The sequence below is a fragment of the Ranitomeya variabilis genome, chromosome 1 (genome assembly GCF_051348905.1).
Source record: "Ranitomeya variabilis isolate aRanVar5 chromosome 1, aRanVar5.hap1, whole genome shotgun sequence".
NCBI lineage: Eukaryota > Metazoa > Chordata > Amphibia > Anura > Dendrobatidae > Ranitomeya > Ranitomeya variabilis.
In genome coordinates this window covers 684,162,637-684,190,387 of record NC_135232.1, presented here as the reverse complement: position 1 = coordinate 684,190,387, position 27,751 = coordinate 684,162,637, and the positions used below count along the sequence as shown (strand labels likewise).

At 45.6% G+C, this 27,751-nt stretch overlaps 1 long non-coding RNA gene across 1 annotated transcript; it reads right to left on the bottom strand.

Moving 5' to 3' along the window:
* Positions 1–545: 545 nt before the first annotated feature.
* Positions 546–27,751, bottom strand: LOC143776436 (uncharacterized). Its single transcript, XR_013215829.1, has 4 exons — positions 27,613–27,751; positions 22,598–22,702; positions 5,461–5,574; positions 546–3,304 (listed from the first exon to the last, which is right to left on the bottom strand). It is a non-coding gene; the product is annotated as an uncharacterized LOC143776436 (long non-coding RNA).

Genomic DNA, 27,751 nt, shown 5'->3' with positions numbered 1-27,751 from the left:
TGCGCATTACTGCAGAAAAGAGTTAACTGAGAATCTAATTCAGTTTTGCGAACACAATAAACGTTCATGTGCTTCTTATTAGTCATAAATCAGGTGTAAAAAAAGACATATAATATAGCTACTAATTCTCCTGATAGATTCTCAGTTGACTCCTTTGACCGTCCACAATGTACAGGGCAGGGGGCATCCAAAACTTAAGTGATGCAACATTTTTAATGAAACTCGATTATAAAATTATTAAATTTTTTTACCCCCAAATCACATAAATATCAATAAATGGAGTGTGCAGAAGACTAATGGGGCTGATCTAGCACAATTACACCAACAACAGCCGTCCCAGGAACATAATAAAGAAGGCGACTCAAGCAATCCTATATTCTTATAGTTGCTGAAAGCCCAAATATGTCTATGGTATTACAATATGTTGGTTTCTCTCCTTTGGCAATAACCGATTCCATCATAGGCTCCCATATTATACAATCGCCATATTATAGGACAGTAAAAACATCATATGCATTTTGTTATCTGAAATAAATAATCTCAAATAAGCACAGCAGCGCCCAGCTATATTAAAATCCATAACATATACAACAAATTCATGGGGATCAACCCTCAAAACACAGGATTTCTTTAAATAAGTACTCTTTTTACAAAAATAACTGCATTTCTTTCAAAGAAAGGAAAATAGAGGAATATTATAATATACAGTGTTGAGACGGACACAATTTATCTCCTAGTCGAGGCCAATCACATCTGTCATATCTAACAGGACAGTATGTGACCCCCAAGTCATTACCATAATTGCGGTACATTGTGCAGTATGCCCTCTACAGGAGGGAAGGGGTAAAACAATATAGCAGTCAATACTACCCTACTGCTTTTTAAAGCAAGATTCCAGTTAAATTAATTTTCTGGGTTATGACTGGCACAGAGCTTAATCTCCAGTTTCCCCTATCCCTGATGCCTCACACATGCCTATTAGGATGCTGATTTCGGGTAAGGAGACCAACAGCCACTCTGTGCATCACAGTCCATGCTCGGACCATGACACACAGATGCGTGAATCCATCCTTAAAGGAATTGTCCAGGGTTAAAAAAAAACATGGTTGCTGTGTCGGGCCCATTCACAGGTCTTATATGGTATTGAAACTCAACCTAATTTACTTTAATGGGGCTGAGCTGCAAGACTAGACACAACTCATGGACAGTTGTGGAACCATCAGGAGGCCTCCACCACAATTGACAGATCCCATTAAAATCAATATTATCTCTCAGAATTAATCTAACGTGATTGCGCTTAACACAATGTATCAGTTTTGTCATTTTTTCCTGTTGTGTCCTATTTAATGTCTTGTTACAGTCATTGGTGACAAATCTGGGTCCAACCACAATAACCTCTGCTAGGCACCGAAACAGAATGGTGGCAGCACTAGGAGGTGTTTCTTAATTTTTTTGTGCAACTACGTGGTCAGCCATTGACTATGAATAAAAACAGCAAAGGCAAACTGGAGTTGACAAGAAGCATGTCGCTTCTTTTTCCTTGCAACCACATGGTCGGTCATTGACTATAAATTAAAACAAAAAGGCCAACTGGAGCTGACAAGAAGCATGTCACTTCAATCTCCTTGCAACCACATGGTCGGCTATTTACCATAAATGAAGACAGAAAAGGCCAACTGTAGCTGACAAAAAGCATGTCACTTCAATCTCCGTGCAACCACATGGTCGGCTATTTACCATAAATGAAGACAGAAAAGGCCAACTGGAGCTGACAAGAAGCACGTCACTTCAATCTCCGTGCAACCACATGGTCGGCTATTTACCATAAATGAAGACAGAAAAGGCCAACTGGAGCTGACAAGAAGCATGTCACTTCAATCTCCGTGCAACCACATGGTCGGCTATTTACCATAAACGAAGACAGAAAAGGCCAACTGGAGCTGACAAGAAGCATGTCACTTCAATCTCCGTGCAACCACATGGTCGGCTATTTACCATAAATGAAGACAGAAAAGGCCAACTGGAGCTGACAAGAAGCATGTCACTTCAATCTCCGTGCAACCACATGGTCGGCTATTTACCATAAATGAAGACAGAGAAGGCCGACTGGAGCTGACAAGAAGCACGTCACTTCAATCTCCGTGCAACCACATGGTTGGCTATTTACCATAAATGAAGACAGAAAAGGCCAACTGAAGCTGACAAGAAGCATGTCACTTCATTATCTGTGCAACCACATGGTCGGTCATTGACTATGAATGCAGAAAAGGCCAACTGGAGCCGACAAGAAGCAATGTGGCAATGCGCTTCCTTTATGCCACTTCCAATGATTGGTGGGACCAGTTGGACATTTGAGACCTTCCCAGTGTGATTTTCCACCAATGTTTCTGATGAGAGCTATAAAAATTAAAGATGTCTCCATTCTATTAATGTCTTAATCTAAGTGGCAGCTAGCATTTTACCCCTTCCAACCTATAGTGGGCCCTCTGCATGATACATACCAATTTCCATCAGTCATGCCAACCATATTCCAATACAAGTGTGGTTAAGCCGCGTATAATGATAAACTATGAACCTGAAAAATATCTGTCTCTTAGCTATAAAAACACTGCCCGGTGACAGAACTCTATTCAGTAGGCTCAGAATAAAGCTGTGAGTGTTCGATGGAGTCTAAAAGGAAATATCCAAAAATATCTAAAAAATGCACAGATCTCTCACACAATATCTAGCATCATCAGCGATAGACACATATGCATCATATGCGTACAGGTCATGAAAAGCAACATACAATCACGTAAGTAAAGTGTCGCTAACTTCGCCGGTCGCTTTTGATCTGCTTTAATGTCACTCGCAAGCTGTGCCGTATACTATCGCGTTTTCCATTTTAGGACACCATTGCCTCTGACGAGACAAAGTCCCGGTATGTTGGTGGTCATTCCTTCATCCTGTATATTACCAGCGGAGAGTTCTGTGTCAGGTGTGTGTTAGGATAGCCCATCGGATACATAATATTTTCGGCAGCATAAGGCACAATATGATATGAGCACAATTCCTCGTAGTGCAGCGATTGGGAATAACAGCCCTTCACCATGAGCTTCACCCGTTTTCTAGCGTCTGTACTCCTGCTGCTGGGGCTGCCCTTATAGCAGTCATAGTTGTCTTTATCAGCTTCCAGGTGAATCTTCCTGAGCAAGTTATTGATCAGCACTGATCTCCTTAAGTAGATTTCTGGGTCTTCAAGAAAACGAAGCTTTTCTAGAGACAGTTTGAGGATACAGGAGCGGTCTTCTGGTATTATCAGGTGCTGAAAAATAAATATCAAATCAGCACAAATATACTGTAATAGTAAATAACATTGTCAATAGCTCAACATAGCAGAAAATTGTTATTGACTTGTACCAGTGCCGGGTCCTACTCCCTTTTCCTGTGCCTGCCTCCCTTGGTTGTAGTTCACACTAAGTTTTATTGTTGTTCACATGTCCTGGCTCCAGTGCCAGGCCCTGCTTCGGTTTCCTATGGGTGCCTCCTTTTGTTGTAATTCTGATCAGATTTCACTTTTGCTTACATCTCTCGGCTCCAGCATCAGGCACTGCTCACTTTTCTTATGGCCACCTCCATTTGTTGTTCTCACCAGGTTTTATTGTTGCTCACCTCTCCCGACTCCAGTGCCAGGCCCTGCTTCGTTTTCCTATGATCGATTCCTTTTGTTGTAGTTCTGATCAGATTTCACTTTTGCTTACCTCTCTCGGCTCCAGCATCAGGCACTGCTCACTTTTCCTATGGCCACCTTCTTTTGTTGTTCTCACCAGGTTTTATTGTTGCTCACCTGGGACAGGCCCTGCTTCGTTTTCCTATGATCGACTCCTTTTGTTTTTTGTTGTAGTTCTGATCAGATTTAACTTTTGCTTACCTCTTTTGGCTCCAGCATCGGGCACTGCTCACTTTTCCTATGGCCTCCTCTTTTTGTTGTTCTCACCAGTTTTTATTGTTGCTTACCTGTCCCAGCTTTAGCACCGGGCCTTGTTCTCTTTTTCTGCCTCCTTTTGTTGTAGTTCATGCTCGGTTTTACTGTTGCTCACCTGTCTCGGCTCCAGAACTGGTCCCTTTTCCTTTGGTCATCTCGCTTTGCTGTAGTTTGCCAGGTTACTTTGAAAAACTGGAGTAGACTACAGAAAAAGAAGGTGATCATAGCAAAAGGGCACAAAGCCTGCAGCTGGAGCCGGGACAGCTGAGAAACAGAAATGACATTAATGCTAAGCCGGCAGTAATTGCGCCCATTGTGGTATGATTGATGTAGATGAGTATCAGGTAAGAAAATCAAATTTCACGCATACATAATTGTAGCCAGATGTGCTTCCTTCATCTTCATAGGTTCGTGTCACATGTTCTGCAAGCCTGGTGACGTACTGGTGAACTGACAGCTGCGGCAGAGCTGCCTACAGCACAGAAGAGCAAACTAATAGTCCACTATTAGAACATCTACTTAAGGCAGGAGTTACATGTCAGTGTTTCAGGGTCTGCATAATGACAGTGATCTACAGACCAGATGCGGGTCTCCTAACCGAATTCGACAGTCTCAAAGTCTTATATGAATCTGTTGAGTTTGGGTCAGTGAACCCATGATTGGACCATGCATTCCAATCCGTACTCAAGACCATGAAACACTGGTGTCTGAATTTCACCTCATCATGCATGCACAGAACCAACTGTGTATACGCAAAATTTCAAGTGCCAATCAAATCATCGTCCATCTATCTCCATTTGCCTCTGAGACTTGGGGGAAGGTCATTCTGTACAAATTCAACAGAAACAAATGTGGCAAGATCCACTGAATTCTGCATGTGTAGAGGTATATTCTTCTACAAACATTGTGTCTAGAAGAGAGTATCTCTAGAAATACAGAATACACTGAAGCCTATGCACTACAGTACAGGCTCTGTGTACACCGCTCTACTGTATGTAAGAGCCATAAGGCTTTATTCATATGTGCATTAATGTGTGAAGTGTGCTCCTTGTGAGTATAGCCTTAGGGCGCCTGCAGATGAGAGCAGCGAAAAATCGTCTGAGTTTCATCCAGAAATGTTTTTTTCTAATTTCGGTCAGATTTCATCCATGGGCAATCCGTGTGTCCATTTTTTAAGTCCGCATGATGTCCATGTGCTTTTCACGTGTGATCCGTTTGCACTTGATGATCATTGCCGTTCTCACAGACAATGCAAAAAGTAGTAGACCGCATGTGCCACTAAACGCTCAAGCAAATTCCTTCTGGCCGCAGTCTTGGGACCAGGATAGAACTGGGAATGTTGGTCACCTATCTTGGAGATCACTTGGGATCCCAGTGGCCACCTATGTGCATAGCTGAGAATTATTTTAGACTGGGATTCCTCTTTAATGCTTAGGGTTTATGATCAAGTGATGGGTGTTCCATTAAAATAATTTTTCTACCCTAGGGGAACTTACTTTTGGAAAATACCCCTGGTAATCCTCATGTAAATTTTCTTCTTCTGCATATTTCCTCTTAAAGTAGGCTATTTTCGACGTTGTTGAAATGGATTTGTCTTTCTGGAGATGTGCCTGTCATGGAAATGGAAAACATTGTCAACGTAGTAAGGGTATTCTTGGATAAAGATCAAAATGTACATGAAAAGCAACAATAATTTTTTGGATTAGTCAGTGGAGTACATGGAGGAAACATGGGTTGGACCCAAAGTAAGGATCAAACTGGGGCCACCTTATTATCATCCAAGCATTGTCTGGAAAAAAAGCATAGTTGTTAAGATTGAAGGGTATCCAAGCAGTCAGACCTCCACTAACCACACATTAATAGCAAATGTTAAAGGTAACCTATTGGCACGATGAAACATACTGACAGGTTCCCTTTAAGGACATACAACCAACTAAAAGAAGTCTCCCAAGAAACTCACTGCCGACCTCAAATGAAACCACTAGAGGTCCTCAAAAGCCAACAAAAGGGAAAAACAGTCAAAAAGTCAAATAAAACAGAAAAGTACACATAATTGATGTTTGGAGAAGGTGAAAGGGAGATAGAGATTTTTTAGTGGCTCTATGGACTAGAAACACCACCACATGTCTCCGTGGACATTGTCCAACTGGGATAACCCCTTATAACCCTGTTTTATATATGAAACCCCACAAGCTGAGATTTTAAAGATCTTGGATGCACTATCACCAAGTATTTGTTTCCCTCTTTCTGATGAGTGGTGTCCCAAGTGTCATGCTGCCATGATGCTAAAGTTCTCAGGAGTGGTCTCGGGGGAGTAAGTGGTGGGATGTGATGGTGTTGCGTGTTAGCTTCCTCTATGCATGTCCATTTATCAGGCATTCTCATCTTGTCTACTTTTTTGCATTTTTTCCTTCCATAAAGAGACCTTAACTTATTCTTTTTTATCATTGTGTACAAGTGCAGCGCCCCAGAGTCCTGGTCGTTGCAGTACTGATGCTCCGCCGCTAAGGGGAGTGATGGTACGTCTGATGGCACTGAAGGAGTTCACCTGACCAGGTATCACAGACACCAATACACTTCACAGTCTGGCCTCCAGGGGGAGCTAAGGGCGCTATGTATTAGGCCACTCCTCACAGTCTGGTAAAACTGGGGGTTAGATAGGAAGTTAGACAGAAAGCTGACTGGGTTGGAACCAGGTAACATCCTGTGGCAGAGGGTGTTGCGGGGGAAGATTCAGGGGGGTCCCTGTCAGGGGTGGGATCCTGACAGAGGCCTAGCAACAGAAAGAACGTTACGGGACCGCGCCTGCACTTCATCGCGGCGGTACCCTAAGAAAGGACAAGAAGCGAGGTTTATTGTGAAGAGTGAGAAACGAGATCAAAGCAACAAGGAGATAACACCAGTAGGAGTCGTGCTGTAAGACCGAGGCAACATCCTACTGAGGCGCGTAGCCGGTCGCCGAAAACGCCGAGGAAGTATTAGGCTCCAAGCAATACTTCAAACCAACGGCAGGACAGTCAGTTATAGGCGGGCTGTCTCACCTAAAATCACCTAAGCAGACATAGGGGGCAACAGTGGGAGAGGGGCGACTCTAGGGTCCCGGAAGAACTCCAGGCCTACCCGTCATACGGGTGCGTCCTATCCATATCATCTCGGGGACGGAGAAGAACATCAGAATCAGTTGTGAGGGAACATCAGAAACAGACACAACAGTTGTGAGGACTATCCCGTGGTGCTGAGCAGGGAAGGACTACAACACACAAGCGCTAGAAGGAAGGCACAGATTTCCACCTGCAAAGGGAACTCTGGAGGTGCCATCGGACCGGCCGGTCTCAGACAGCCCTGTTAACCGTACTCTGGACTGAGGATCCTGAAGCCTTCAGTAAAGAGGTAAAGAGACTGCAACCTTGTGTCCTCGTTATTCATCGCGACCTGCACCGCACACCACCGTCCACACCTTTCATTGGACGCACCTTAGCAGGGTCACGGACCGGGTCTAGCCACCGTGACAATCCCAGAACCGAGACAGAGAGGCCCGGTACCGGGTACCCCTCGGCCCTGCGACAGTGGGCCCGCTCCACAAGCACTTGCTAGAACATTCCACAGACTTTTACAAGACATCTTTATCTGATCCTAGGATGTCTACATAGTGACACCAAATCAGGTGTTTTTCAAGTGGAAGAAGACAAACTCTAAAAAAAAACAAGTCTGCATATGAACAGCAGAGTATTAACATTGAATAGAATAGAAAGAGTCTTTCAAGCGTTTTTAGGTGGTTATTAGAGTGTATCCTCTCAAAAAATAAAATTTTGTTTCAACATAGTTGTCACGATGGTATGAAATATCATAAGTTTAGTTCTCTTGCTAGCATGCTGTGGGCTAAGCCCCCCTCCTTGGAGTGATTCAGCAACAGCTCGTAGCTGCAAGTTCCTGACTTTCCTTCTCAGAGAGTGTGGGGGTTATGAGAGCCAAGGTATTTACGACCGGCATTTCCTGCCGTGTAAGCTCTTGCCCAGCTTTAACTGGATTAGAAACTTCTAGAATCTTGAAAGTTCTTTGTTTGGTTTTTGTAAGATATTAAGCAAACCATTTAAGTTAAGAGCACGAAACTACATATTCTTACTTCCACTCGGTGGACCTACCCACCACTCTAAACACGGGCGTCTAACTCCATCTGGTGAAGAAGTAGGGATTTCTCTGTAAATATGTATCCCAGACAGGGCATATTTGATCTCATTGGAATGCCCACGATAATACGAGATGAATGCTGGGTATGGTACGTTTATGACATGTTCTGTAGCAAAGTTACGGGCATCAGATATATTTAATGCCCAGTTAGTGAAACCGAAGAAGTAGGAGGGTTTGGAAAAGCCAGCCCTTTCTGTGAGGTCAAAGGCTGTAGGTTTTAAGTGCTGGCCGGCGTCCAAGAGGGTCAGATTTGAGTTTTTACCTGAAGAGCCCAGAGTGCACGCCCTGATGCACTGGGATAGATGGAAAGTTCCCCTAGCCTGTTGCCTGCAATGCTTTGAACAACTGTAAGTGTTATTTCTCATGTTATTCCCTGTTTTTTTATAATTACCTTGTACATATTTGCAATTGTCTCATTTGTAACATCTTTGTAAAATATTTTGATAAAGCACTGCCTACATTTTGTCAGGTATATTATTTCATGCCAGTTCTTTCTCCATGCTCTAAAAACGTACCCTGTCTCTTGAAGGGAAATTACGCTACTGTTTTGGGTTAGCTTCGGACCCGTTTAATCGAAGCTGGTGGCAGTGATACCGTGTACTGTGCAGGCCTTTGGGTGTCACTGTAGCGACTGCGGCTTGATAATTATTGTTCCTGCCTGAGCGGGAGTAGTTTATCGCGTCGCTGCAGCGTGCCCAATAGCCAGTACAAAGCAGGCAGCCTTTCTGGCGACTATTTACCCTAGGTGCAGTACCTAATCTGACCTGACAGTAAGGGGGGCGCCAGAGAGCTGCAAGGTTTAAGTGGAACTGTAAGCGGGATATACACAAATCCCTGCAGTTCATGGTATATTGTAGAGCAGTGGGATACCTAAAATAAGCCCCTGCTGTAAACTAAGAGGTCAATAGCCTTGTGTGTGGGTTTTTTCATCACATAGTGTCAGTGGAGGGATAACTAAGATAAGCCCCCCTGCACATGTGATAGCCGTCTGTTGGTCTAAAGTCACCCCAATCCATGACATATTGGTGACAGTGGTCAGGAATTCCCTGTGGATTTTGTGACAAACTGCTGGCCGCGGCTAAGGGATCTTGACAGTCACGGTGTGAATCTTGACAATTGGTGGCAAGGCGGTGGGATATTAGAGCATTAGTGATTTGGTTTGAGCAATCATTCCTCTCACTAAAAACTTGCAGAAAGTTCTTGCGAGAACTCTGCGCAAATAAGTTTGGAGAACGAACTCTGTTTATTAGTTGTGAGACAATTGTGTACTGGTAATTATCCCCTCCCTTCTCTTCGTTTTTCTATCTATACCTATTCTAACCTATTTATTTGGCAACCATGGCTGCGAAAGGAGAAGCCTGGTACACCCAGCAGAAGAGGGACACTCTTGCTGGGATATGCACGTACCATGGCCTGAACCCCCAGAGCAAGACCAAGACTCAACTGGTCGCTGAACTGGTGCAATGGGAAGCCTCTCTAGACCACTCCCAGAGCCCAGAGGCCGCAGATGCCAGCACCAGCGAACGTGGTGCTGCAGCAGAGGTCCAACCACTGAATGCCGGCCCTATTAGCAATCAGGGCGAAGTGGACCCCCACCTGCTGGCGGCCTTGGAAGAACTTCCCACTGATGACCATGATGGACGCCTACAGCTGATTCATCAATACCGGCAGGAGGCCCGAGCCGAGCGAGAGGCCCAGCGAGAGGCAGAGAGAGCCCAGCGAGAGGCAGAGAGAGCCGAGCGAGAGGCCCAGGCCCAGCGAGCCGAGCGAGAGGCCCAAGCGCAGCGGGAGTACCAGCTGCAGATGGCCCAACTGCAAATGCAGGGGTCGTCCCAGTCCAGCCGTGAGCCCAGCAGCGCTCAGATGCCGAAGCCCCGGCCCGATCACTTCCCTGTTATGGAAAAGGATGGGGACTTGGACACGTTTCTGCGGGCCTTTGAGAAAGCCTGCAGACAGTACCAGCTGCCTACACAAGAATGGGCACGATACCTGACACCAGGGCTGAGAGGCAAAGCTCTGGAGGCGTTTGCTGCCCACCCTCAAGAACAAGATGGTGACTATGAGGCTATCAAGCAGGCCCTCATAGCCAAGTACCAGCTTACACCCGAGGTGTACCGTAAAAAGTTCCGGACCCTCCAACGTGGCCCACACGACAGTTACAGTGATGTGGTGCATGGACTGGGGACCCACTTTGACCAGTGGACCCAAGGACTGTCAGTGACCACCTTTGCACAGCTGCGAGACCTGATGATCAAAGACCAGTTCTTTCATCTTTGCCCAGCTGAGGTGCGACAGTTCGTGATGGACAGAGAACCCAAAGATGTGACGAAAGCAGCGCAGATTGCCGATGCCTATGAGGCCAACCGTAGATCGGAAGTGCGGAAGCCAGTCACCACCAGCTGGAGAGGGCGTAAGCCTGCACCCAACGCCAGTACCCCTGCCAGCCAACACCCCAGAGGTCCTGTCCCCGTGGCCAACAGCACCAGACCTACCACCGAACTTCACCAGTGTTACCACTGCAGGCAGCCTGGTCATATCAGTCCCCAGTGTCCAGTCAAGCAGAAGAACCTCCCAGCCAAGGCCCCAGGGCCTAATGCAGCAGTTCTTTTGGTGGGTGGTGTGGATGGGAGGGTGTGTGACAACGTACAGCGCGTCACTGTGGGAGGTCATGTTGCTACAGGCCTCAAGGACACCGGGGCTGAACGAACCCTCATCCGACCCGAACTGGCGGCCCCTGAAGAAATCATTCCGGGGAAAACCCTAACTGTCACTGGGATTGGGGGCATCAGCTGTCCCTTGCCAATGGCCCGGGTTTATATTGATTGGGGTGCTGGGAGCGGGGTGAAGGAAGTGGGGCTGTCTGATAATTTGCCCACTGATGTTTTGTTGGGGACTGATTTGGGGAGGTTGGTTGCATACTTCGTCGATGACTCCCCTCCCCAATCTACTAATGAGGGTAACGTTAACCCTGACAATGATGATGATGATGATGGGAAATCGCATGTGTTACCTGACCATGCTTTATCTTGTAATGATGCATCTGTTAACCATTTTTTCCCTAGGATTGATGGTGAAAATGTTGTACCTGTGCCAGCTGAACCTGATAATGATTTTTCTGTGAAAGTTGATGTGTCCATAGATACAGGAGTGCTCAGCCACGTCGCTCTGTGGAGTGAGACGGCTGAGGAACCCCTAGCAGGGGCAAGTGTCGGTGCTACAGGAAATGGGGAGATACATGGGAACCGTGAGGAAGGTGATGCCATGCAATTGACCAGTGCCACCGAGGAAGGTAACTGGCCCATAAGTAGCAATGCTCCTGATGTAATGGGGGTGGATGGGGAGGTAGAGCCCATAGCAGCGTCGGCTGATGGGTCTGTAGAAACCCCCGGGGAGACAGCCTACGTAGCTGCTGTCACCCGCAGTCAGAGTGCCCGGAACGCAGATAACTGCCTCCCGGACCCTCCTCAGTCATTAGTATGACTGAACCAGAGGTGGACCCAGAGCAGGTCCCAGAGGGTTCCCGTGGGGAAGGGACCCTGACGTCACTTCTGGCTTCCCCTAGCCAGGAGTTTCAGGCCGCTCTGCACACAGATGCGAGCCTAGAGAGTTTGAGACAACTCGCCGGGGCGCGCTTCTCCGAGACTGATAAAGAGAAGGTGTTCTGGGAAGGAGGAAGGTTGTACCGGGAGACAGTACCCGGAGAATCACAAAAGGAGTGGTTGAGGGAAAGACAGCTGGTCGTCCCGCAGCAATTCCGGGGTGAGTTGTTGCGGATTGCCCATGAGATCCCGCTAGCTGGACACTTGGGGATCAGCAAAACTAAGGCCCGGCTGTCTCAACACTTCTATTGGCCTAAGATGGGGACAGATGTGTCAAACTACTGCCGCTCCTGTGTCACCTGTCAAAGAGTGGGGAAGGCGGGGCCTGCTCTTAAGGCTCCCCTGATCCCTTTGCCGGTGATAGAGGAGCCTTTCCAGAGGATCGCGGTGGACATTGTGGGCCCGCTGGCCGTCCCCAGCAGCTCTGGAAAGCAATTCATCCTTACTGTGGTAGACTACGCTACCCGGTACCCAGAGGCAGTAGCTCTGTCATCAACTAGGGCAGATAAGGTGGCGGATGCCCTGTTGGCTATTTTTTCACGTGTAGGATTTCCCAGGGAAATGCTTACTGATCAAGGGACCCAATTTATGTCTCGCCTAATGGAGGCTCTCTGTAAGAAAATGCAGGTGAAGCACCTGGTATCGAGTGCGTATCACCCACAGACCAATGGCTTGTGTGAACGCTTCAATGGTACCCTCAAACAGATGCTACGCATGCTGGTTGAGACACAAGGGCGCGACTGGGAGCGGTACCTCCCACACCTGCTATTCGCTTACCGAGAGGTTCCGCAGGCCTCGATGGGGTTCTCCCCCTTCGAGCTCCTGTACGGCAGGCGAGTCCGGGGACCCCTTGGGTTGGTAAGAGAATCCTGGGAAGAGGAGCCGAACCCTTCTGAAGTGTCCATAGTGGAGTATATCGTGCACTTCCGTGACAAGATGCAGACCTTGACGCAGTTGGTGCATGACAACATGACGCAGGCTCAGGCTGATCAGAAGCACTGGTATGACCAGAACGCCCGGGAGCGGACATACCACGTGGGTCAAAAGGTGTGGGTGCTGGTCCCCGTACCAACGGATAAGCTTCAGGCAGCCTGGGAGGGCCCATACGTCGTCCACCAACAGCTCAACCCGGTCACCTACGTGGTCACGCTTGACCACGCTCGGGGTAGGCGAAAGGCCTTTCACGTCAACATGATGAAGGCTCATCACGAACGTGAACCTTTCGTCCTACCGGTCTGCAGCTTACCCGAAGACGGGGAGGAGGACACCCTCCTGGACATGCTGGCCCAAGCCAAGGCCGGTGGGTCCATTGAGGACGTGGAGGTAAGCGCCTCGCTGGATGAACCACAGCGGTTGCAGTTGCAAACCACACTGGAACCCTTCCGGGTCGTGTTCTCCAACCGGCCTGGAAGGACTGAGTTAGGAGTCCACGAGGTGGACACCGGGAATCACGCCCCACTACGGCGAACACCCTATCGAATCTCTGACCAGGTGCAGCAGATTATGCGCCAGGAGATCGATGAGATGTTACAGCTGGGGGTGATTCGACGGTCAAAGAGCGCGTGGGCCTCACCTGTAGTGCTCGTACCAAAAAAGGACCGGACCACCCGGTTCTGCGTGGACTACAGGGGGCTCAACGCCATTACCGCCTCTGACGCGCACCCAATGCCGCGCATAGAGGAGCTGCTTGAGAAGTTAGCTGGCGCAAAGTACCTGACAAAAATGGATCTGAGTCGCAGATACTGGCAGATTCCCCTGAGCCCCGAGGCACAGGAGAAGTCCGCCTTTATCACACCCTTTGGACTGTACGAGTCCACGGTCATGCCCTTCGGCATGAAGAATGCCTCTGCCACTTTCCAGTGGATGGTCAACCTCCTGCTTCAGGGACTGGAGAAGTACGCTGTGGCGTACTTGGATGACATTGCCATCTTCAGTCCCTCCTGGGGGGAACACCTGCAGCATCTCGAGGAGGTGCTCAGGCGAATTCACCGAGCAGGACTGACTATCAAGCCGGGAAAGTGCCAGATGGGCATGAGGGAGGTCCACTACCTGGGGCACCGGGTAGGCGGAGGCACCCTAAAGCCAGAGCCTGGGAAAGTGGGCGCGATCGTGAACTGTCCCACTCCTGGGACCAAGAAACAGGTGATGCCCTTCCTGGGCACTGCAGGGTACTCTAGGCGCTTTGTGCAGCACTATAGTAGCCTGGCAAAACCTTTAACGGACCTCACCAGGAAGAAGCTACCCCACATCGTCAACTGGACAGATGGCTGTGAGGGGGCCTTCCAGGCATTGAAAACTGCACTGTGCAACGCCCCTGTGTTGAAAGCAGTCGACAACAGTCGACCGTTCCTGGTACAGACTGACGCCAGCAAGTTTGGCCTCGGTGCTGTGCTCAGCCAGGTTGACTCGGAGGACCAAGAGCACCCCGTGTTGTACCTGAGCCGGAAACTTTTGCCGAGGGAAGTGGCCTACTCCACCATTGAGAAGGAGTGCCTGGCCATAGTCTGGGCCCTGCAGCGCTTGCAGCCCTACTTGTACGGTCGCACCTTCACTGTGGTGACCGACCACAACCCTCTGCGCTGGCTAAGCACCATGTGTGGAACCAACGGCAGGTTGCTGCGCTGGAGCCTTGCCCTTCAGCAATTTGACTTCACCATTAAACACAAAGCGGGCAAAGAGCATGGGAATGCAGATGGACTGTCCCGCCAGGGTGAACCTACTGAGGTGCGCGTGGAGGCATACCGTGGGGTTCTACCTCCCTAGCGCACTCCAAAGGGGGGAGGTGTCACGATGGTATGAAATATCATAAGTTTAGTTCTCTTGCTAGCATGCTGTGGGCTAAGCCCCCCTCCTTGGAGTGATTCAGCAACAGCTCGTAGCTGCAAGTTCCTGACTTTCCTTCTCAGAGAGTGTGGGGGTTATGAGAGCCAAGGTATTTATGACCGGCATTTCCTGCCGTGTAAGCTCTTGCCCAGCTTTAACTGGATTAGAAACTTCTAGAATCTTGAAAGTTCTTTGTTTGGTTTTTGTAAGATATTAAGCAAACCATTTAAGTTAAGAGCACGAAACTACATATTCTTACTTCCACTCGGTGGACCTACCCACCACTCTAAACACGGGCGTCTAACTCCATCTGGTGAAGAAGTAGGGATTTTAGGGATTTCTCTGTAAATATGTATCCCAGACAGGGCATATTTGATCTCATTGGAATGCCCACAATAATACGAGATGAATGCTGGGTATGGTACGTTTATGACATGGTACGTTTATGACATGTTCTGTAGCAAAGTTACGGGCATCAGATATATTTAATGCCCAGTTAGTGAAACCGAAGAAGTAGGAGGGTTTGGAAAAGCCAGCCCTTTCTGTGAGGTCACAGGCTGTAGGTTTTAAGTGCTGGCCGGCGTCCAAGAGGGTCAGATTTGAGTTTTTACCTGAAGAGCCCAGAGTGCACGCCCTGATGCACTGGGATAGATGGAAAGTTCCCCTAGCCTGTTGCCTGCAATGCTTTGAACAACTGTAAGTGTTATTTCTCATGTTATTCCCTGTTTTTTTTATAATTACCTTGTACATATTTGCAATTGTCTCATTTGTAACATCTTTGTAAAATATTTTGATAAAGCACTGCCTACATTTTGTGAGGTATATTATTTCATGCCAGTTCTTTCTCCATGCTCTAAAAACGTACCCTGTCTCTTGAAGGGAAATTACGCTACTGTTTTGGGTTAGCTTCGGACCCGTTTAATCGAAGCTGGTGGCAGTGATACCGTGTACTGTGCAGGCCTTTGGGTGTCACTGTAGCGACTGCGGCTTGATAATTATTGTTCCTGCCTGAGCGGGAGTAGTTTATCGCGTCGCTGCAGCGTGCCCAATAGCCAGTACAAAGCAGGCAGCCTTTCTGGCGACTATTTACCCTAGGTGCAGTACCTAATCTGACCTGACAGTAAGGGGGGCGCCAGAGAGCTGCAAGGTTTAAGTGGAACTGTAAGCGGGATATACACAAATCCCTGCAGTTCATGGTATATTGTAGAGCAGTGGGATACCTAAAATAAGCCCCTGCTGTAAACTAAGAGGTCAATAGCCTTGTGTGTGGGTTTTTTCATCACATAGTGTCAGTGGAGGGATAACTAAGATAAGCCCCCCTGCACATGTGATAGCCGTCTGTTGGTCTAAAGTCACCCCAATCCGTGACATATTGGTGACAGTGGTCAGGAATCCCTGTGGATTTTGTGACAAACTGCTGGCCGCGGCTAAGGGATCTTGACAGTCACAGTGTGAATCGTGACAATAGTCTTAAAGGGGTTTCCCCAAAATCGCAAGTTAGCCATGATCCATAGGATAGGAGATAACTTGCTGACCGTTGGAGGTCCAACAGCTGGAGCCCCAGCGGTCCTGAGATTGTGAATCTGCAGAGCCCCATCTTGAATGCAGCAGAGATATTCATGGCCAGAATCCAAATTTACTCCATTCACTCTCTATAGGAATGCAGGGAACGCCGAGTACAGAGCTCCATATTTCGGGAAATCCTATAGACCATGCATGGTGCAGAGGTTGAACTTGGGCTTCTCTCCTTCATTCAAGATGGAACTCTGCAGAGCCTGATTCCCAGGATCCAGATCTCTGTTCTCGGTGTCCCTGGATGTCCTGGCAATCTGTCCCCACGGCGATCAACAAGTTATTCTCTATGCTATATGTGGGGTTTTCTCATATTCTGGCAGTTGTGGTGTATGTGCAGTACAGCTGTCTTTCTGCCATGGATTGCGTGGGCATAGAGGCAGTTCCTGTGGAATCACCGTGACTTCACCAAACCTTTTAGTGCCTTCTGTCACTTGTATTTTGCTTCATGGCACAAGAGGAACCTACGCAATATTAAGCAGGAGGCTTATTGGCGTATTATATATTTCATGAAATACAAAGAATATATACGGAGGACTTTACACACAGGTGGCTCCGCACTGGCGGTAAAACCTGAGATACTGCAAAAAAAATATTATACTTGCCAGAAGAAAAAAAATCAATCTGTTGATTTTGGCTCTGGAATGGGACTTGGTTGAGAACCCACAGTTCAAGAGGAAAATCATGGCACTGCAAACAGTGTACACAGCGCACAGGACCATATGGTTTATGGAGCTCTCAGTTGTGTTACTATTAATATTACTATTGGGTGGGAGGTTGATGTGAGTTTTTCTTGTATACTTATCAAATTATTAACGTCAAATTACACTGTAAGTTTGTAAGAAAATAGCAGCTCTGACGTTAACTGGGAACTCCTGGAAACCCCCATTCTCTGGATAGATGGGGATCCCAGCAGAAATTCCCAGAATCAGTGACGTACTGCCAATGGTGGCAGGCCACACAGTTGCTATGGGGCCCATTTGCCGTGATTGCACCTTCAACTGTATTGCATCCTGAATGCAGATAAAGTTGAAATCACTGATGGAGAAGTGAGTGTCTGCTGATGCTCCCTCCTCCATCATTTTTAATCAACGCCCAACGTCTCAGCGCATCAGCGTGATGACATCACTACATGGCGCCCGTTCCGCTGAGATGTGCGGCGCTTCAACTGCTCGCTGCAAAGACTAGAGGGAACAAGGAGAAGTGCACTAATATGGAGGACTATGGGGAGTGCATTATACTAATATGGAGCACTATGGGAGTGCATTATACTAAATGGAGGACTATGGGGAGTGCATTATACTATATGGCGGACGATGGGGAGTGCATTATACTATATGGAGGACTATGGGGAGTTCATTATACTATATGGAGCACTATGGGGAGTGCAATATACTAATATGGAGCACTATGGGGAGTGCATTATACTAAATGGAGGACTATGGGGAGTGCATTATACTATATGGAGGACTATGGGGAGTGCATTATACTATATGGAGGACTATGGGGAGTGCATTATACTATGAGGAGCACTATGGGGAGTGCATTATACTATATGGAGCACTATGGGGAGTGCATTATACTATATGGAGCACTATGGGGAGTGCATTTTACTATATGGAGGACTATGGGGAGTGCATTATACTATATGGAGGACTATGGGGAGTGCATTATACTATATGGAGGACTATGGGGAGTGCATTATACTGTATTGAAAAGTATAAGGAATGCATTATACTATACAGAGGACTATGGTGAGTGGATTATACTATAGGGAGTGCATTATACTATATGGAGCACTATGGGGAGTGCATTATACTATATGGAGGACTATGGGGAGTGCATTATACTGTATTGAAAAGTATAAGGAATGCATTATACTATACAGAGGACTATGGTACGTGGATTATACTGTATGGAGGAGTAAAAGGAGTGCATTTTACTATATGGAGGACTATGCAGAGTGCATTATACTGTACAGAGGTCTATGGGAGTGCATTATACTATATAGAGGACTAAGGCTGTGTATTATACTATACAGAGGACTATGGGGAGTGCATTATACTATATGAAGGACTATAGGGCCCGTTATACTATATGGAGGTCTATGTGGGGGCCATTATAATAATTGGAGGACTATGTGGGAGCCTTTATACATTATGGAGGTCTATGTGGGGGCCATTATGCTGTATGCAAGCAATTATGGGGTCCATCATACTGTGCGGAGAGCTGTGTGGGAGTCATTATACTGTTTGGAGGGCTTGTAGGGGCCAGTATACAGTGTGATGAGGGGTGGTGCCATTATACTGCATGTAAGCCCATTATACTACATGGAGGACTGTGTGGGGATCACAGTTGTGGGATCATACTGTATTGGGGTCACCATACAGTGTACAGGGTACACTAGGGTCATCATACTGTGCGTGTGGAGGGTCCTGTGGAGGAATTCACTGTGGGGGTATTTTATAGTGTTTGTGGAGCATTTTTGTTCACATCATACTTTATGGGTGCAATGAAAGAATCTAGGGCTTTAGTAGGAGGAAAATTAATTTGCAAAGGCTGCAAAGTTGTGAGATATGCTCTTCTTTGACCCCGCCGAATATTTTTTTTTTTACGGGGGGGGGGGGCAAGTAGAACATGTGATAGGGGGCCCATGATCTCTATGTACGTCCCTGCCCTAAATTTATATATGCAGAGCCAATATCGTCAATGGTATTTATTTATTTATTAATTTTACTCCCTTATATAATGCCATTAATTCCACAGTGCTTAACAGAAATTATCATCACTGTCCAGATTGGGACTCATAACCTAATTTCCCTATCAGTATGTCTTTGGAGTGTGGGAGGAAACCCACGCCAACACGTGGAGAACATACAGGCTCCTGGCAGATGTTGTCCTTGGTGGGATTTTAACTCAAGACCCCAGCGCTGCAAGTGTTGTACAAATTGGCATAGAAGGAAGGCAATTTCTGAATTTCATGCAATGAGAAGAAATAGGCAGTGTTCCTAAATGAGATAGGCCAGGATAATTAGAAAATATCTCTCCTGGGGGATGTGTGTTTACAGACACCTAGAAATACAGGATATTCTCATTGGGAAAGGCTATGTTTCCAGGGTACAGGTGCAGCATTAGAGAAGACTTTGGTAGAATTAAAACCAGGCTAACTTGTAGATATTTACTATTACACAATGTATATGAACACATATTCTGATTCAAGAGATGAGAATAGAATTGGAGAAAACCTGTTTCTAGTATATACTCCCTTAAAGGAAACCTGTCATGTTGAAAATGGTAACGGCACTGCATGCCAGATGTAATAGGGCAGGTGAAGCTGGTATATATTTATAGGTAAAGACTCAATATAACTTGTATTTTATTCACTCCAAATCCTGGTGTATGCAGCATGTGAGTCCAGTGGGCAGTTCTGCTGAGTGATTGACAGAGCTAGCTATCAATCACTACTAAGACCGACCACTGGACTCGTATGCTCCAAAATACAGGGAATTTATTGAGTAAAATGCAAGTTATACTAAATTCTTTCCCACAAACCCATATATCATTCGGCTCAGCTCTTCCTGCTCTATAAGCACGCTCTCTACAGATCAGATTGCATATACATTGGGACAGGTTTCCTTTAAGAAATGGTCCTACCAATATCGTGCTGAAGGTGAACCAATGTGCCAACTTATCGGCCCCTTTGATGCTTCAGCACTTCCTGGCCTCGTCAGAATCTGAGCTTAACGTATATCCACCTCTCAGCCCATTTCATGTTATTAAAATGATTACTATAATATAAAGATGTTTATAGGACAGACGAAAGGTACTTTAGTGTTGTGCTTTTTATTTTTGTTATATTTATTTATTTTACTCACTTATATAGCGCCATTAATTGTACAGCACTTTACAGACATTATCATCACTGTCCCCATTGGGGCTCAATATCTAGATTCCTTATCAGTATGTCTTTGGAATGTGGGAGGAAACCGGAGAACCCAGAGGAAACTCACGCAAACACGGGGAGAACATACAAACTCCTTGCAATGTCCTTGGTGGGATTAGAACTCAGGACCCCAGTGCTGCAAAGAGACAGTGCTAACCACTGAGCCACCGTGCTGTTATATAAAAACAATCTTGAAATCCTACAACAAGTAAAGTTAAAAACACAACCGAAACATAAAAAACACACATCAAGAAAAAAACAATGAAAAAATTATAGAAAAAAAAAACTCATGTAAAAACGCCAGCTATGGACAAGAAATCAATGGTGGGCCAATGGGAAGGCTGTTTTTGTTCTATATGGGATACATAAACATGTGTATATAAATACCCTAACTTTTCCTGCAGAGCCAAGGGATTTCAGGTCCCCCACAAGGGGCACGACAAAACAAATGCCGCAGCGTCAATTATTGAGCAATTGGTGGTGGAGGGTCTTAAGATGTGGACCCTCACTGATCTACAGTACAAGTTAGCATGGGTGAAGATGTTACAAATATAAAGAGAAATTCCCTTTAACAGCCATTGATCTGTACATTTTATTGAAATCTAAGGCAAAATCTGATCTGAGTTGCACCTTTTTGAAGGGGCAAATTTTGCCCTGTAATACTCCAAAATATAGACTTTTCCATGCATCATATTAGTGCTTGGCTGTATATGAAGTATTTTACAGACTGAAATTTTCTTCTTGAAGCCCTGAAATCATGAGAAACCTGACAGCCTCAGATAGAGAAAATGTGGCTATAATGTAATACAATGTTCTACACTGAATTGTATTCAATTATAATTTGGAAGGAAAATGCATCTTTGGATGAACCTACAATGGACTTCTAGGGTTATATGATGTTTGATTCAGCCTCACAAATCATTGGATCTTTCTAATAATGATATACTGTATTAAAAAGATGTTTCTTCCTTCCTGGACCCCAACAAAAAATCTACAACAGTTCCCCGACACCATCAACCATGTGGGAATGTTTTTCCCAGCAATATGCGCTCCTGAAGGATCCTTCAGGAGCGCATATTGCTGGGAAAAACATTCCCAAAGAGTCAGTGGCGTAACTACAAAGTTATGGGCCCCGGTGCGAACCTCCAAATGGGCCCCCCCCCCCCTGCAGCCCTGCCATACAACTCAATGTAACCCCCATAGAATACAACGCAGCCCCCCTCATAGTGTAATGCAGCCCCTCCATACAGGGGCAGTGAGAAAGACACGAGCAAATGGTGACGAGGGGGCAGGGGAGAGGGCACAAGGGGGCTAGGGGAGACAGGCACAAGGGTAACATAGGGGGGATAACATAGATGGATAACATAGGGGGGTAACATAGATGCTCCATAGAAAGCTGTGCCACATATAATGCTCCATACCGTTGATTATTGCCCCATAGATACTCCATATGAAGCTGTGCAATATATAATGCTGCTGCTGCAATAAAAAAAATCACATACTCACCTCTCTTCGCTCAGGACGCCGGCGCTTTACCTGCTCCTTGTGCGGCTCCGTCTCCAGCACTGACGCTCAACAGAGGGCGCGCACTGACTATGTCACCGTGCCCTCTGACCTGAGCGTCACGCTGATGACGGAGCCGCACCGGAACGAGGAGCGGTAAATGTCACGCAGCGCTGTATACTCACCTACTGCTGGCACGGTCCCTGTGCGTCCCTGCTTCTTCCAGCGCTGCATCTTCTTCCTGTATTGAGCGGTCACCGTTACTGCTCATTACCGAAATGAATATGCGGCTCCACCTCTATGGGAGGTGGAGCTGCATATTCATTACTGTAATGAGCGGGACCATGTGACCGCTCAGTACAGGAAGAATATGCAGCGCTGGAAGAAGCAGGGACGCGCAGGGACCGCGCCAGCAGTAGGTGAGTATAATTAGATAGCAAATCTCCTGCACTGCAACATGGTGTTGGGTGCCTCTGACCTGCCGGGCCCGGGCCCCTGACCTGCCAGGCCCGGTCGCACTGGCGACCGCTGCGACCGCGGTAGTTACACCCCTGCAAAGAGTTATCGCCTATGAAAGCACTGTTCAGTGCGCTCATCAGTTCCCAGATCTTTGCAGCAAACTGAGTGGAAAGAGGAATGGAGTAATCCATGGATTGGATCTATACACAGTATATCAAGACACCAAAAAGGTGAGTGGATTCACACTGAGTACACACCTTTGGAAACTAACTACTACACTCAGAAGTCTGCGCTTCCCATTTCTCTCCCTATAATCCCCTCTTGTTTTACCACCAACCATGTGGCAGAGGACGTAGTACCAGAAGGAGGGTGCGGCTGCTACCCCTGCACCCAATACACCTACACTTCTAGTAATATTTTCGAAAAATTGCCATTAATGGCAGTCTATAAAAGCGACTCCAATAATGCAGACGGATTCAGAATCTGACACACAGATGCTTTGCAGATCATTCCACAAGCAGGCGAGTAATGAAGCAAATGACCCACCTGAAAGTTACAGTTCACTCTGCAGCACGACAGGCACAGAAATCCTCAATGGTCCCTCTTAGCCATTTGCATCGACAGGTAAACATTTCTTTAAAAGCTCGCCTGCTGAGAATAAAAAATGAGGTAACTGCAGATACTATATTAAACCAGATAGGAAAATGGTGATGCAACCATCCCCATGTGACAGCAAAATAACAGCAATGAGCTGTGAAGCCGGTCCCTACCTGTGAACTAGCGTAGGTAATGACTGCTCAGTCACATGTGCGAATTATCACTGAAAACAACACTTACATTGGAATTATTACTTTAGTAGATCATCAGCTCAAAATAGCTCTAAATACCCATAAATGTATAAATTAAGAAGATCGGACAGCAAAAATAAACAAACTCCTATAATCAAATGTCCATTCTCACAACCCTTCCCTGGTAGAGAAAGAGGAGGAACCTGAAACCTTTGAATTTTGCACCCTTCCTGATTTGTGGTTAGTGCTACCGTGAGATCTCCTTATTATGAGGCCAGATGGGAACTTGCTTATTCATTGTATTTTCCTCTTCACTACTGAAACAAAAATGGCACATTTTGATTGGTTTCTAACAGAAGGAACCACCCATGAGGAACAAGGAAAAGTCAATAAACCATCTTTTTCCTGTGAGGTTTGCTGTGAAGCTGAACTTGCTTATTCATTGTATCTTCTTCTTTGCTAATGAAACAAAAACGGCACATTGTGATTGGTTTCTAACAGAAGGAACCACCCATGAGGAACAGGGAAACCTCAACAATCTTTTTCCTGTCAGGTTTGCTGTGGAGCTTCCTCCTGATTAATTTTACCACCCATACCCTCATGAGATGAGGAGGAATAGGTACGTATTTACTATAGACCGAGCACTTGTGGCTGCTATAGGGGCCCCAGGAAAGTAGGAGCCCATGCAAATAGGTGGCATTTTAAGGATACTTAAAACCCCATTCAAATAAATGGCTTCCGTAATTGAATGTTTTATTTCTATTTCTATGCTCCTTAAACTGATCAAATAAATGGGAAACAAACATATGTGAACATAGCCTAACGACTTGGACACCAAAGAAGGCTACTTTGGTGAAAGGAAAACTGGGCCCGGAAAACAGACATCCAATGTTAACGCATGTAATAGGGCTACTTTTCACATTACCGCCAGTTAGTGTAGGAAAGAAAATCGCAGCTTGTGCGAGCATGGTCCGAATTACAGACCAGAATACCGCGTGTAAATTGCAGGCGGCTCCTGCACCTGTCCGCAGTGTGAACTGACACATAGAATTGCAAATGATGCCAGTCATGTCTCTATGTGCAGATGTCATCCATTTCTTACACATCAGGTATTAAAAAAAATGTCCCCCCCCAAAAAAAAAAGAAAAAAAACTGATCCAAAAAATGGTAATCACTTGGGACACGTGAGCAGGTCCTTACTGGTCTCAGATTGCAGATTACATACACAGAGCTGTATAATAAGTGCGCTGCGTGTATTTATAGAGACGTTTTATTACGCAGCCGGGTTTGCTTAGGTTCTATCCATCCATGAACTTAGCAACCCCGGTGTGAACTGAATCTACCAGCAGCTGTGCAAATGACTGTATCTTGATAAAGCTCCATAGTCCAAGCGATAAAGTCCCAATGAATGGAAGAAGGCCCTGGTACAAATTTAACCCCTTAGTTCAGATAGTTCTAGCTCCCATAGTTTGTGTGTACGTACCATATATATATATATATATATATATATATATATATATATATATATATATATATATATATATATATATATATATATATGTGTGTGTGTGTGTGTGAGTGTAATAAATATATATTTGCAAATTGTAGAGGACTAGAACTCTAGTGTGACCTATTGGAAGTAGCAATCCTAAAATTCAGTATTGACCCTCTGACGAGCCTCGTCACATGACTTTGGATAAAAGCCAAAACCAAAATTTCAATTTGCAGACACTGTGTTGCGGGGTACTGCCCCTCGTCAGTGCAAAGTGTGAGATGTGGTTTGGCTGTGTGAGAGGCGTCTGACCGGGATCGTTTCTCCTTGCGGAGAGTGACATGTCAAGCCTGAGGAGACGTTTAAACCTTGCAATGCTCCTCTGTGCATATTTCCCAGAGGAGCATTCCAAGGCTTAAAAGTCTCCTCACCTTGGCATGTCAGGCTTAACATGTCACTCTCCTGCAAGGCTTTACTACATAAATGTGAAGACCAATAATTCCTTGTAATCAAAGTTAAAGGGATATTCCACAACTGAAATATAATACGCTATGTAATGAAAATTTCTGTAATTTTCTGTAATATTTTGGATTTTCTCTAATCTACCTTGGTATCAAATTATCACAGTATTTTTTTTAAAAGATCTCTGTCATTGAATGATGAACCTAATTGTGTACTGACAGAGGATAAAAGTCTCTCCCGGTCATGTAATGGATGCACAGGTGCAGCGCTTGTGAAACGATCTATGAGGGCGTCCGTGATCATCGTTGCGATTTTGGGTCGCCATGCATGGACTAACTGCTGGAACGCTCAGGTCGGGAGACGCGCGGCCACTCCATGCATTGCATTCTGGGATTGGACCGACGACTACGGATGTCTGTAGGAGCCCTAAGGATACCTTCCCACAATGAGTTTTTGGTGAGTTTTTTTTTACACTGTGTATTTTCGAAAAAATCAAAGTAACCAATTTTACTTAATGAGTGCCGAAAATCTGCTACATCAAAAACTCACCAATAGTTCATCATAGCCTAGGGCTACGTTCACACGTTGCTTTTTTTTTTCTTTAGGTTTTTTTTTTTGCCTTTTGTATGCAAATTTTCAGCTGCGTATTACTGTACCAGCAAAGTCTGAGATTTCAGAAATCTCGTGCACACAGCTTCGTTTTTTTGTCATCAGTATTTTGTGCAATACCTTGGTTTTTGCAAAATGCAGCATGTCACTTCTTTCGGCTTTGTTGAAAAAACGTGGCAAAAACACAGGTATCAGATTTTGCTGCTTTTTTTGGTAGAATCAGATTTTTTTTATGCACTTAGCTTTATCAGCATACACTAGAGACAAATGTACTCGGGGAAAAAACGCAGCCAAAACGCAAGAAAAAGTACGCAAAGCCAACTTTTTTGAAGCAAGTTTCTTACTGCCAAAAGAGCAGGTTTTGCCTGCAGAAAAAAAACGCATCAAAAAAGCAATGTGTGAACATAACCGTACAGTTCACTGAAAGGAGCAATGTGTATGTGTGATCATCACATGGCCACAACAGATTTTTCAGCTTCTTAAGCTCTTGAAAGCTGAGGAAGTGATACTTACCCAATGTTCCTACAGGTGAAGATACTGCTTTTCTGCACCAAAATACACAATAGCAATCTGCTATTATTTTTGCTTTTTTTATGCACTTTTTTCCTTTCATGCAGTGTTTTTTAATGCAGAAAAACAGGACTATAACATTAAAAATACAATTACATTTTTTTTCAGGCTCCTAATAGAAGTTTTATTGCTTGAACTGTTAAATGTTGAAGATCTTCTGAAGACAAAAAAAATAACAAAAAATGCAGTTTTATGGCATGTTGGAGCGGGTTAGTGCATTGAAAAATTACACAGCACCCATCATGGCCAACTATGGATGAAGAAGTGGTAAAGGGCTGCCGCAACCCCCCAGTACTGCTTAGACTGGCATGAAAAATCCGACTTGGTAAAACTCCCAATGCCAACCCACTCTCGTTTTATAATGGGTATGGATAATTTTAGAGGATCATCCACAGGATTTGAGGACAGTCTGGGGGGAGGTGCAGGGACTAGAAGTCACAGTGATCCATTATCGAGGATTTGTAGCAGCTGCTTTAACTGAAAGGCGTATGATCAGAGAGCTCCCATTTAGGCATTCAACAGATCAAACTATCCGACTCCTTAGTGATTTCCAAAGATGGCCATGATCAATACAAGAAAACTGGCCAGTCATATCCATTCTAGCAGATGAGAGCGACAATTAATAAGTGGAAAATCACAAATATGTTAAATACATTGGTATTATGTACAGCTGCTGCAGAACATCTTTTTGTTGGAATAGGTTGGGGGGAGATGAAAACTACTCAAGGAGAAACTTATACATTCTGCATCATTTCTAAAGGAAGGGGAAAAGTCATATTATTATCAACTATTCTCCCACTGGTCATTAAATGTATGTGAACTTAAGAGAGAAATCGATGCTGTCCATCTTTTGAAAATAAACCATATTAAATGGGGACAGTAAAGAAGTTCTTCAGCAGCTGAACCAACGCTAACTGGAGGATAAAAGTAGCAAGGGCAACGACTCTTCCAAAAAAGATTAAATATATGTGACATTTGATGCAGAATACCTGCTGTCCATTGTAAGAAAGTAAGCGTATTTAAATGGAGACATTAAAGAAGTTCTGCAGCAGCTGTAACGGTACCTAAGTAAGGACTAAACTAAAGGTGCTAAGAGACAGAATATTAGCAGGGGCATTGGACAGCAATACTTCTTCCAAAGGGGATTCAAGCCAAGTGACATTTAAGTCAACTTCCTGCTGTCTATCTTCTGAAAATTAGTCTGATTAAATGCGCTTTAAAGAAATTCTGCAGCAGCTGTGACAGTACTAAAGGAAGGGCAAAAGGCAGATTATTAGCAGGGGCAACTATTCTCCCACTGGGCATTAAAGATAAGTAACATTTGCATCAAACACCTGCTGTCCATCTTCTGAAAATAAGAAAATGCCCTTAAAGAAGTTCTGCAGCAGACTTATTAGCAAGGGCACGTAATCTTCCAAAGGATATTAAGTATATGTGACATTAGACCACATCAACTACCTGCTGTCCACTTTCTGAAAACTGAATGGGGGCATTAAAGAAGTTCTGCAGCAGCTGTATTAGTGTAGACTTATCGCAGAGCTGGACTATATTTAGAATATAGCTGGGCATCAATCAAACTGGGCATTTGCAATGGCCACACGAGTTAGGGGGCCGCATGGGGCAGAGAGCAGGCGCATTACCTGTACTGTGGGCTCCTCTGCCAGCTCCTGGGAGACCCGTCCTCTCATCGCTTCTCCCCAGCACTCACACGTGTCTCCCGGCTGCGATGCCTCCAGCTCCAGCCGCCGCTGCACGCCGTCTGCCCCCGCCAGCTGATTG